Genomic DNA, 13397 nt, shown 5'->3' with positions numbered 1-13397 from the left:
TCTGGGAAAATCAATGAACATGTATGTAACGTACAGTACATGAACAGGAGTTCTTCTCTACTCAGCATGCATGATTTTTGGGGGGGATATCCCCTTGTGCATCTGGCTGAATAAAGAATGACTTCTTCTTAATGCTACATTGTGTTAAGGAGTATTTTCATTTTTGTTGATTTTTGGTAACACTTCCTTTCATTGCTGCAGTTAGAAAACCTAAGTAAGTAACAGAAGAGATTGAATATGGCAATTTTAAACAGCCAAATAATCCATTACTGAAGTTAATGTGAAGGTTTTTTCTTCCATTGCACCAATTTATGCTGACAGAGTTGCCTTGGTAGAATATTATGCTTTTATACACAAGAGTCAGATCTGTCCCAGAGGTTTCAAAGTGAATATGTCTGCCAGACAGGAACCATAAAGTGTGCCAGAAGTCTGAGAGCAAATTAAGACAAATGTTCTTTATATCCTTTGTGATTATAAGGATTAGCTGTATGTAAGGTTTCCTTTATCTCTTTATCTCTCATATTGCCTTGATGAGTGTTATATGGGTTAGCAAACCAGCAGAGTGTCAGAGGAACTGTGCTCTGTTGGTAAGTTTTAAGTGAAACACGTACTGTGGTTGTTGCTGTTGGTATCCTGCCTCTCATTTGTGTTGAGGTGAAATGAAGCAACCAAGAGAGCTTAGAATTCTCTGATTGCCTGATTCTGGAAGAGGACACTTCTGCTTCATGCCAGGAGATACCAACACTTTTGGGTGCTGTGTGTGGGTGGGTTTTTTGGTCTGTCTCTGGGAAAAGTGGGGAAAAGTGGGGAAAAAAAGTGGGGAAAAGTGCATGAAGCTTCCTTATAGAGACTGGTCCAAAGCAATCTGAAGACCTGTGAGCACATCTGTGATGAAACACACCACTCTGAGACACTTATAAACTCTTGGAAAGAGTGGCAGAATAGGAAGTTACACTAGGTAATAATCTGTTGTACTTAAAGGAGAGGTAATTATTTATATTGCATAAATGCAATAGAATATATTGTAAGTGTTAATCATAGACATGGCTGATGAAATTGTGTAAAGGAATAATCAAATATCCATGGTTACTTTGGCTAAAAATCATGTGAACATATTTTGATACATCTGAGGAATTAGAGACCTTCATTTAGAGACATAGCTATCATTAAATGTTTATTATAAATAATAATACAGATGCAAGTGGTTCAAGAGCCAGCCCTGCTCTGAAGCAGAGTAATATCTCCATCATGTAGGGTGTGGTAGGTAGGTTGCCAATTGTAGCAAAGGGAATTGTGAGACATTTATCAATGAAAATTAAACATCTCAAATCTACATGTTTTGATAGCATATACTTGGACCTTTAAAGGCACTCATTACGTGTATTTTTTTTTTTACTCCAAACTATGTTTCTTCACCCAGCAACCCATGAGGATGTTGAAACAATACAGCTGGGTGATATTAAAAAAACCCCACCAAACAAAACTCCACCTTCCTCCCTCCCAAACACAGCATTCAGTAATACCTGTGACTTGACCACGAAGAAAGCAAAACATACAATTGCTGAGAACATTATACTAATCTCCACCAGCGAGCCACCAAACCAGAAAGCATTTCCTGATCCACTCCTATCTCCATCAAAACCCAGGGGATGTAAGCTGAAGTTAGAAATCTCCAGTTTCAAAGCAGAAGGCACCTTCATATGAGGATAATTCAGTATTTCAAAAGAGGGGCACTGGAGATATGACACTGCACCAATTTCTGATACCTTAAAATGGATGCAAAATATTTCCTACAATGGTTTTATGTATTCTATTTCTCTCTCTCTTTTTTTTGTTTTAAAAAAAAGGATGCACAACTAAAATCTGTATTTCACTTAGGATGTTTTTAACATTTTCAGCTACGTAAAAGAGAGAGCTGGATATGAGCTGGCAATTGTGCACTTGCAGCCTAGAAAATCAACCATGACCTGGGCTGCATCCAAAGCAGCGTGGTGAGCAGGTCAAGAAAAGTGATTCTGCCCCTCTGCTTTGCTCCAATGAGACCCCACCTGCAGTGCTGTATCCAGCACTGTCCCCAGCACAGGAAGGACATGGACCTGTTGGAGTAAGCCCAGAGGAGGCCACCAAGATGATGAGAGGGATGGAGAACCTCTCCTATGAGGAGATGTTGAGAGAATTGGGATTGTTCAGCCTGGAGAAGGGAAGGCTTTGGAGTTACCTAATTGCAGCCTTCCAGTACCTGAAAGGAGCCTACGAGAAAGATGGAGGGGGATTTTTAAAAGGGCATGTAGTGACAGGACAAGAAGGAACGGCTTTAAACTGAAATAGAGTAGGTTTAGATTAGATATCAAAAAGAAATTTTTTTACTCAGAGAGTAGCAAAACACTCAAACACGTTTCCCAGAGAAGTTGTGGATGCCCCATCTCTGGAAGTGTCCAAGCATCTGGGATGCTGCCTTCCCTAGGTTTGGCTGGCAGGGATTTTCTCTTGAAACTGAAGGTAGTAGTGGGGCTTCTGTAAATGATTTTGGATGTTTCATTATTTCCTTGCCTTGGGCATTGTTGTCTTGTTTCTTGTCTGTAAAAAATCGGTTTATTTATTCATCTAAGAACTGTAAAACTTCTGTATAAATCAAGTGACGAGTCTCTGTCTAGGTGTGTCTGCAGGAAATTACAATGATCCATGAGAGTGGTTACCCAATCTTTAAACCCTCATACATCACTGTGAAGCATTAGATTTACTTGTAGCCTACATGCAAGTCATAAAGAAATGAAGAATGTGTGCATTTTGTTGTTTAGTAAGCTGTAGATCAGCAGTAATAGGAAGGCCAGACAGATGAATGGAGGTAAAGTAGTGCCTTTCTCTTTGTTTAAGCTCTGTAAACATGGCATGAAATTGGAGCTTTCTTTCTCTCTTTTGTTTAGTCACTTATATTTTAATTGGCTGGCCGCTTTCTGCCCCCATTTCATTTTTTCTTTATTACCCTCTTCACCATTGCAAGAGATTGCTTCATAGATAACTAGACCAAGATTGCTGTTGGTAAGAAAGGACTTTCTTTCAAATACTTTCAAATACACCTGTTAGTATTCTTAGAGAGCAAAGAAAAGTGGCATCCATAAACAAATTTCTTTCTTTTTGTTACATTTTGTAGAAAAAACCAGTATTGAGTCATCTTTGAACCTAAGGGCTTTGTCTTTAAATTAGGTGTAGTGTGTCTGAGGGAAGACATTTGGAAATATTTATTGCCTGAGAGACAAGAAAAATAGGAGAAGTGGTGATCTAGTCAAGAGTAGAAAACATAAATCATAGGAGTTTGGCTTTTCTTTTCCTCAATGAAATAAGAGCAACCAGACAGTCTTATTGTTAGTCTTTGAATAAACTACCTCTGAGTGCCAGTGTTCTAGGTAGTCCTGTAAAAACTACTGTGGCTTGAAAAATGTGTGGAAATACTCCATGAGTGTTTGTGCATCTCATTTGACACAGAATAGAAAGCTATCCCAGAATGACTTCATATTAATTGCTGCTATTGTTCCAGTTAAGAAAGGTGCATACAAAAAAAGGGCTTGTCATTATAACAAAATATTCTCCATTCTCATTACTTTCATTGCTCAATGAAGTACGTTAAATTTGTGATTTTTTTCTGTTGAAGGTGGTATTTGACATACTAAATTATGCAACTGATCTTTGGGTGGTGTGATTAAGTGTTTTGTAAAAATAAGTCTGCCAAGCTACTTTACCTTTCATGCCTGTTCAGATATATTTTAATTTAGGTACAGCTAAAGATAAAAGCTTGATGACATAAACTTCAAGTGATTGATGCATGTATTTATTTATATTCCTGGATTACTGATCAAGGGCAGTTAATTACTAAATCCAAAAGTCCTGCCTAATTTGAGTCTGAAAATCTAAAACATGTTGTGACAGCAAGTTCTACCCTCTGCTGTGTCTCACTGTGTGGCTGGAGCTCTCAGGTGTACAGACACTGTGCAAGGGGCTGGAGACCCTTCATAAAGATGTATACTTTAACTAGGAGAGAATGAAAGAAATTTTTCAGTCATTTTGGAAGAAACCTAAGAGAGGAGCGAAGCTAGGACTTTTTTGTGAAACACACAGCGTTCTTGGTTCTCCAGTGACTTGGGCAATAAATAATATTTTGCTTTAACTATTTACTTATGTGCTTATTTTAAAATACATAATACATTTAAAAATATATATAATATATATATTAAGTATATGCTTATGTGTTTATTTTTAAATATTATACATAGACATCTTTTATGACGCCAGTATTACTGGTGGTAATTTAACTAGTAGTACAGCCTGCGAGGTTATGGGAAGAATACCATTGTGGTATCACAGTACAAGGTCAGAATGATTGATTAAGAAGCCTGTATGACTGAATTCTTGATACAATGACATTAGTGGTATGAATTTGGTTTTGGTGCTCCTAGATGGGTAGAGCCTATTCTGCAAAGTGATTGTTTTCATGAGGAGACTTCACGTTAGGCAAAATGGCTACTCCTGTGAAACTCAGTACAGCAAAGCTCCAATTTTCCCTGAAGTGCTGCAGAGTTCCATCAGAACTGCCTGGTTCTTTTCACCAGAACAGTTAATTTTAAATAAAATGTCTGTTATAAATATTTATTCATTTTTTTCTCCTTCTAAACACCAAAAAGGGAATCCAGACGAAAAATATGCTAAACTAACATCAAGAGTCTGATTAAATTTGGAAGATGCAGAGGTAGGACTCAACAAAACAATTCTTATTTTTGTGCTGAGTTATTTTGCATTGTTTAGTTTGCAATGTTCCTTTCCTGATAGACTGTAACAGCTGCCAAAGCATAACTTTAATGAGGTAAAGACTGGTTTAGCCTTGACTGTAAATGGTTCGTATGTTATGCATCCCTGCATTAGCTGTATCCTTGAGAAGCATCCTTTCACGTAAAAGAGGTTTAGAGAATAGAATGAGAAAGAACAGACTATAAAATGAACATGTTAACAGGAATTTAAATTTTAACCTCCACTGTTGTGCTGGTATTATGCTTGATGGAAAGTTACACTTGAGCATGCTCACTGCAGAAGTAGTTTTTGACTAAACAGGACTTTTGTATGAAAATAGGTGCTTTCCCCAGGAGGAGAGACTGACCTACAAAGGACAGCTAAAGAATGAAGCACACAAATTTTCCTGAAAAAGCTAAAGCAGTGTTTCCAAACTTTGACCAAAATATTGAGATTATTATATTCTCTTCACCTTTGTGTAAAATCTAACATTCTGGTTATGGCTACAGGTACAAAGTGAATTCATAGATTCACTGGAAGACTTAAGAATGAACTACAATAATGCATATACGTCATTAGAAACTAGGTAGCAATGAATTGAGTCAGAAGGGACTGCTGCGCGCAATATTTTGTGCATTGCTCAGAGAAGCAGTTGGAGGGCAGATCAGATTTGGTAGTGAAAAGCTGGAAACGCTCTGAGTAATGAAGCTATACATCACGAGGATAAAGTATGTTGTATGAGTACTGACTTAGTGAATGGCTCTAGACTACGAAATTTGCTTCTGCAGAAGCTTGCTTCAGTACAAATGTATAGAGAAGTCAGCTAAACCTTTCCAGATATCTCAGGGTTTGTTCATCTTGTTAGATGAGCAAAAAAATTTATCACTTCCCTGAAGTTGAATGGGCTCTGACTCAGCAAATTATCTTGGATCCAAAAGCCATTTGAATATTGTAATCAGGCTATGCTTAAATTCATAGCCTTTTTGCCTCATCTTCTTTCCCACCAGAAATTTTTCTGGGAATTTTTTTTTATTGTTCTTGAAGTCAGCCCTGCCTGTCATTCATTCTTTTGTAGGAAGGGCAGCAAAAATCTCTGTGTGTCTTTACAAATAGCAGGAATTTGTCCCTTGGGACAAACTGTAGTCATGACTTTAAACTTGAAGCTGAAATTATGCTAAATGCTACCCAGGAATCATGGCACTGTTGATGTTGTAAAGATAAGTGAAATTGGCTATTTTCTGTAATGGCCCCTTTTGCAATTTAAACTTAGTAGGAAATATTTAATCCTTACCGAAGATAATAAAAGACTTTAATTTCTTTTCAGAAAAAAAAACCTATCAGGTGATGTTTGTCCATTGTATACAACTTAAAATGACAAGTCACAGACTAGAACATCCTTCTAGTTGAAAGTAAGTGGTATTGATGTTTCTCTGAGAGGAGATTAATCTAGATGATTTCCTGGGGTCTCTTTTAGTCCCTCATGTTCACAGTTCCTAGATGCTGACAACAAGGAAACATTCAATCAGTTCAACATGAAGCTAAGTAAAAAATACTTACAATTTTTTTGCAATGCATAATTAAACTCTATCACATATTGCCCCAAGATATCATTGCAGACAGATGGCAAACAGGAGCCCAAAAAGTCTTAAAATTTTATATCTCTTCACAGTATTTACAGTTGCGCTAGAAGTGGGAATTATAGAAGGGATATAAACATTCATACTTCTGCTGTTTATCAGATGGGAATATGAAATAAAATTGGTTAGTGTCAAATTTTCTTATTTTAGAAAACCATACATTTTTGTGTATGAGACAAATTGTCAGGATCTGTGTGCTAAATTCTGTGCTGTTTAATTGAGTAAATGGCTTTTGCCTGGCAAAGGCCTATGGAATTCAGCCCAGTTATGTCTTTTCTATGTGAGTCCTTTTTCATGCAGTGCTGTGTGCTGCAAATTAGGAGGCATTAGTACAACAATGCAAGTCCCAAAAATTTTACTGTTTTCATGGAAAATTATGTCTCTTGCCCATCATTAACCAGCAAACAGTGGCTCCCATTCAGTATTTTATACACCACTGAATAGTTTGACATGTCTTTAAACAGCCATTTTAGCAGTTTAGTTTTAAAAGATTCTGTGTTGCTGACAGAGCAATTGAACAGCTGGCTGACTGGCTGTACTTTGAGCACTAGTGTAGTTAGAGCACAGCTTTAGTGAAGTAAATAATAAAAAAATACTAACTGTTAAGTCTTGTTTGTGATAGAATGAAGAGTGTGTTCCCATAAGTTTGGGAAGACAGAGATTTGGAGTTCTGTGATACTAAAGCAGAACTAGCATTCATAGAAGATCTAAAAATTTTTTTCTGTGATGAATGCTTTGAAAAATCTGTTCAGAATGTTGCTAATTTACACTACTGGAATGAACAAATTTAGAGGTGATTTGTATGTACACTATTCATAGCACATCTGAGTGCTGCATATGCTGAGCACCAAATTCCACCAAAGACATCAGTGCACTGCTCCTAGATGAGACTCTGCATTAAGGAAAAGACACTCTGCTGAAAGAATGATTATTGTTGAGAGAATATGTGCAGACAAACCGGATGGGCAAAGAATAGATTTTCAACCCAGGGCTTATTGGAAAGAAAAAAAGGAGTCAGCTGTTTCTTAATATCTAATATTGTAACAGAATATACAAGTATTGTACTAATAACTTTATATTTTCTGAAGTGTGTAATAATTTCAATGACTTTAATGTGTTGCCAATGTTTAAGCTGACTTAATTGGTATAATCTTTTTAAATCTTTCAGAGCTATTCCATCAACTTAGTGACTATTCCATGAATCAGTCAGGGAATGTGGAAAATACACCTAGGTTTTGGAGGAGAAAACTTCCACTGTAATTTCAGAAATTCTCTTCAGATCTTGGGAGCTGTTTCTGAGTCCTTTTTTGGTTTTTTCCAGTATCATATTTTATTTGGATTTCTTTTTTTAATTATTATTTGTGGTAGGTAACCTAAAAGGAGCAGAAATGCAAGGATGACATATGCCTCATTGTGTATATGATGACATATGACCAAAATCTGGTTAGAAAGCAAAAAAGTGCTCTGGAGGGCTCTAAACAGGCAATAATATAAATATTTTTAAAGTGGAGGAAAAGCAGAAGTTCGTGTTGCTCTTTCAAGCTTCTGTAGGAATACATCAGCTGTAGAAAAAAATGGCTCATCTTCAGTGGTTTTTAGTCCAGAGAGAGCTGTCAATCACCTTGACTCCCTTGAGCTACCCACTGCGGAGTCAATAACAGCAGTTGCCAGTGTTGTTGCCTATAATTTGAGGACCCAAATGGCTTTGGTTTGAAATTAATTTATAGAGTTTTGCAATTTTTTTTTTCAGAAACATTCCCTTCTTCTGGTTTGATGTCAGTTGAGAGGAAAGAGGAAAACACTGTGCACATACACATACTGAGGTGCACAGGTCTCCACAAAACCACACCCAGCAAAACCTTCTGTAGCTTTCTGTCTGGGACATCATCTCTACTAGATGTGCCAACATAGCATGAAATTGTCTTTCACAAATAGAGCAACTGGTTACTCTGAGAAGTTTGGTGAAAGCAGAGTGAGACAAACAGCAGAGAAGAAAGGGAATTTTCGGGAGGGTCAGGAAAAGCATTCAAAGTAAGAAGAAATCAAAGTGTACCTTCAGGGCTGGAAAACATTTTAGCTATTCTAGAAAACACTTTGGCTTCCTGCTGCTTGATTTCTCACCAATAACACAAAATCTCACACTCTCCTTGAAGACTGGAGACTCAGCAAGAGCCTCTTTTCCTTAGCTTGTTCAGGCACCCACACTTCTGCCCATGGCCCCAAGCACAATAGAATTGGACATGCTCCTCTTCCCATAGGGGTGCTGAACATGTGGCTCTGGATCCTGCTTTTGAAACCTGCTTAAAGAGAAATGCAACAGGAAGGAGACTTGTTTTAGTAACTGGCAGTGCAGAAGGAATGAAGGAGTTGTCATTTATTATTAGCTATTTTAATCATAAAAATTGCCTATAGCAATCACCAGTCTTCTGGCTGGAATAATCCCTGTGTGATGGGTTTGGTTCATTCGTCTATACCTCCATGCATGAATAAAGTGCTGTGCTATGTTCAGTGGTGTTTACATAGCACTGGCATTCTGGGATGAATGTAGCCAGAAAAATATTATAGGTATTTCTGAAAGAACCAAGCATTTTCTTTTGAAATTGATGTGTTCAGTGCTTTGAAGTCCCTTGAGAACATGACTGGGATAAATTCGTCATCATTAGATTGTGGGGCACCTTTGACAACTGCAGCAAGAAACCACACTAAACTTGAACTGAGATTTTCTAAGCTCACAGGGCGAAGTTTAGGTCTGGTGTAGCCAGTGTCTGTATTTACAAATACAAATACTTTGGCTTTGTATGTCTTACTTGCTAGTACTTCCTAAAAAAAATGTAATATCTTTAAAGAACTTGGTCCATCACTAGTTTGTATTGATCATCTGTAGGCAAAGAAGGGTGTTTTTTGTAGACATATGTAGTTAAAAATAATAAGATTCACAACATTGCACAGTACCTGATGCCAGATAGTTTCACTGTTGGATTTATATGGGTATATTAGTACTGATAATTCAGTGCTATTAGATCCACTTGCATAAAGAGCCATTAGTACTAAGAAGTAATAATTAAAGTACTCAACAACTGAATTATTTTTATTATGAGAGGAGAAAGAAAATGTGTTATTACTACAGATGCTAAGAGGTTAATACTTGTAGTAAGGCAGCTCTGCACAGCTTTGTGAAAAGAGTGGAGAATTTTTTCCCTAGAGGGAACAGGAAAACTGTCTAATAATTCTATTCTTTAAATTTGCTGATGGCTATGCATAGTTAATGAAGTTAAATCAGTAAGAATTTTCCTTCTATTCAGGAGAAATAAAGCTCATAACATAATAAGTGCTTGACATATTGCTGGCTGAAAAATGTCCAAGAGATTTAGACCCATCTTCCCACATGTAGTAGGATTTAATAGCTTGTTCCAAAGTACCTTTTCTAGTTAATTATTTCAAAAATATACTCTTTTTAACAAAAAAAGAATTAAAATTGTATTTGAGCTTAAAATTATAAGGATTATTTGTTTTGCATAAAGAAATAAAGTTGGAAGAGCCATTTTCCATACAGAATTTGATAATTATTCCAGGAATGTAGGAATCTTTACAAAAAATGCTTAAAATTCTTAGTTAATTATATACTAACTGGCTAACATCCTGATTTTCAAGAATGGCAAGAAAGACGACACTAGAAACTACAGGCCTGTCAGTCTCAATTCAGTGCTTGGTAAAATCATGAAAAAGATTATTCAGGGAGGTATTGAAAACACCTCTGGACAATGCAGTCATTGATCTCAGCCTACAGGGCTTCATGAGGGCAAAGTTCTACTTTTCCAACCTGATTTCCTTTTACAACAGGCTAACCCACCTAGTTATCGATGAAATCCAGTAGATACAATCTTTCTGGACTTCAGCAAAGCCATTGATGCTGTGTCTCACGGTGTCCTTGTGGACAGAACATCCATCCCAGAGCTGAATAACCGCGTTACGTGACAGCTGAGCAACTGGCTCACAGCTTGGGCACAGAGAGTTATAGTGAGTGGTTGGTGTCTGGTCATTCGTGGGGTTCCACAGGGCCCCATCCTCAGCCCAGTGCTCTTCAACATCTTCATTAACAGCTTGGATCTAGGACTCAAAGGAATACTAAGTAAGTTTGCTGATGACACTAATTTGGGAAGCACTGTTGACTCCCTCAAGGGCATAGAGGCCCTGCAGAGAGACCTGGACAAATTAGAGAGATGGGCAATCACCAATCATATAAAGTTTAACAAGGGCAAGTGCTAGATTCTGCGCCTGAGATGGGACAACCCTGACGTGCCTACAGACTGGGGAATGAGAGGCTGGAGAGCAGAAAGGGATCTTGGTGTTGCGGTGGCTAAGTCTCACTTTACACCCCCTTAGTCGCCTTAAAAGTGGTCTCTCCTTACAACACTGTGCTAGGAAGTTCTCCCTTTGTCTAGATTCTGCTGGTCACTGGCCCTCTCCCCCTCCCATCCCTTTTCCCATTGGCTCCTGTTACGTCATTCAACCTTGCCTCTGCCCCCTAGCCCTCAGACTATTGGTTTTGGATGCTCTGCCTGCCTTTGGGAGTTTTCGGGATAAAACGGGCACGGGCTTTTGGTTTGGTTGTTCTTTCTTGCCTCTGCTCCCTTTGGGTGTGTTGCCGTTAAACGCCTCAGAATGCATGCAGAGAACCCCTCTTGCCTCTTTGTCTCCGGTTCGTGCACAGACTGTGTGAGGGGCTGTTTGCAACCGCCTGCAAAGGTGAGACTGTGTGCATGTGTAGGTGCTGGCAGAGTGCCGCCTGAGCGGTCCACGAGGGACCCAGTAGGGACAAATGTGGCACCGATCCACTGAAGCCGTCTTCCATATCTGGGGGTCCTGGTTGATGCCAGGTTGAATATGAATCAGCAGTGCCCTGGCAGCCCGGAGGGCCAACCATGTCCTGGGGTGCATCAGGCACAGCATCGCCAGCTGGGCAAGGGAGGGGATTGTCCTGCTCTGCTCTGCGCTGGGGCAGCCTCACCTTGAATATTGTGTGCAGTTTTGGGTGCCACAATGTAAAAAAGACATTAAGCTATTGGGGAGCATCCAAAGGAGGGCAGCAAGGATGATGAAGGGTCTGGAGGGAAAACCTTATGAAGAGTGGCTGACGTCACTTTCTTTGTTCAGCCTGAAGAAGAGAAGACTGAGGAGAGATCTCATTGCAGTCTACAACTTCCTCATGAAAGGAAGAGGAGGAGGGGCAGGAACTGATCTCTTCACTCGTGATAAGTGATAGGACTCAAGGAAATGGCATGAAGCTGAGTCAAGGGAGGTTTAGGCTGGATATTAGGAAAAGGTTCTTCACCCAGAGGATGGTTGGGCACTGGAACCAACTCTGTCAGGCTTGGTGCTGTGGCCACCCAGAGAAGTGGTCACAGCACCAAGGGTGACAGAGCTCAAGAAGTGTTTGACAATGCTGCCAGGCACATGGTGTGACTCTTGGGGATGGTTCTGTGCAGGGCCAGGAGCTGGACTTGATGATTCTTGTGGGTCCCTTCCAACACAGCCTATTTTGTGATTCTATGTCTATAAATTATATCTTGTGTTTTTTTCTAATTTGAAATACATCAATGTATCTAAGTTGTCATCTATTTTAAACTAAGGCAACATGTGCTTTAATACTTTCAGAAACCTTACTAGTTGACTATGTCAAACTATCAAAAGAATTGGCAGAATAAGTGGAGATAATGATCCCTGTAAATGACCTTGAACTGTGGAGCCATAAATAGACCATAAATGCCATTTTCAAAATATGACATGAAATTTTATTCTCATTATACAGTATGCATGTAACTCCTAAAAGTGAGTCAAGCAGAGATGATACATTCCCAGACTATACCAGCTTTACCATGAGAACAGAATGGGAAGTGAATTATAGTTTCTTCAGTTATAATATCTTAATAAGATATATATGACGAACTGATTTATATGTGAAAAACTTAAAATGCTGACTTGTTCCAGTTGAGCTGCCACACTTCATGTTTTCACATTTATTGTTTTCACATAAACTGGTAACACTTTCAGTAATCCCTACTGAATCCCTTTAATTGCTACATGGAAGAAAAACAGAAATGTTACTTCAGAAAAAACTGATAAAGCACTACACTTTGATTCAGATTCAGATCAGGTAGGGACAATGAAATTTGTATAATGACCATGTAATTGAACTTTGTTCTGGTAACATACAGTACCTGGCAGGAAAATGCTGTCTGTATCCTTGTGATGTGTGGTACACAAAGGCTGTCCCTTTGTGGCTGCTTTTTGAAGCCCTCAGAATAGCCACAAGGAGTAAACTTTTTTTTTTAACTTTTGCTGCTAGGTCTATACAACTTTGGTCCAGTGGATATTTCCAGGCTCTTTTCTTGTTTATCCTAAAATATAAAGAGAAATAGAGGTGCTGAATTGCTTGGAACATCTGCGCAAAACTTGAAGGGACTGCAACAGAGGGGTACGAGGAAGGCTGCATATGAGTGTAACATGAACAAGAATAGGAAAAAGGGAAATGGCAGTTGTTTTCTTTCTGGACAGCAACTGTGGGAAGGCAGATAATTCAGGTGCAATCTATAGGAGTAACTTAACAGAAACCAACAAAAAAATTCTGGTTTTGATGTCTCGGTTCCTCAAAAATTACTAAAAGCTGTGGGAAGCAAGTTATTGCAATTTGTATCTTGTATCTTTCCCTGAGTTCAACACTAGTGAAATAAGTTTCCTTCAAATATATTAGGTCGATTAATGATTTCCTGCTCTAAGTTTATACAAATAAAAAATCACTGACAATTTTAAGTATGAATTGACTCAAATCCTAATATAATTTTAATTTGAAATGTGAGTTTCAGCACCCAGTAACTTGTTTCCTTGCCAACAGTAACTATGATCTCTCCCTTACAGCTTGTGTGTCTGTGTATAGAAACACAATATAAGTCTTCAGTAACAAAGCAATAAAGAAATCAAAAT

At 38.4% G+C, this 13397-nt stretch overlaps 1 long non-coding RNA gene across 1 annotated transcript in view; it reads right to left on the bottom strand.

The window, feature by feature from the left end:
• Positions 1 to 4193: 4193 nt before the first annotated feature.
• Positions 4194 to 13397, bottom strand: part of LOC125325865 — a 45926-nt gene continuing 36722 nt past the window's right edge. The window contains exons 3-5 of the long non-coding RNA XR_007203589.1: positions 12635 to 12814; positions 10267 to 10523; positions 4194 to 8713 (exon numbers count right to left, since the gene is read on the bottom strand). This is a non-coding gene — a long non-coding RNA (uncharacterized LOC125325865). The remainder of the gene's footprint in view (positions 8714 to 10266; positions 10524 to 12634; positions 12815 to 13397) is intronic.

Source organism: Corvus hawaiiensis, chromosome 5 (assembly GCF_020740725.1).
Source record: "Corvus hawaiiensis isolate bCorHaw1 chromosome 5, bCorHaw1.pri.cur, whole genome shotgun sequence".
Classification (NCBI taxonomy): domain Eukaryota; kingdom Metazoa; phylum Chordata; class Aves; order Passeriformes; family Corvidae; genus Corvus; species Corvus hawaiiensis.
The sequence above is the reverse complement of the archived record's forward strand: the minus strand, read 5'-3'. Positions and strand labels throughout refer to the sequence as shown.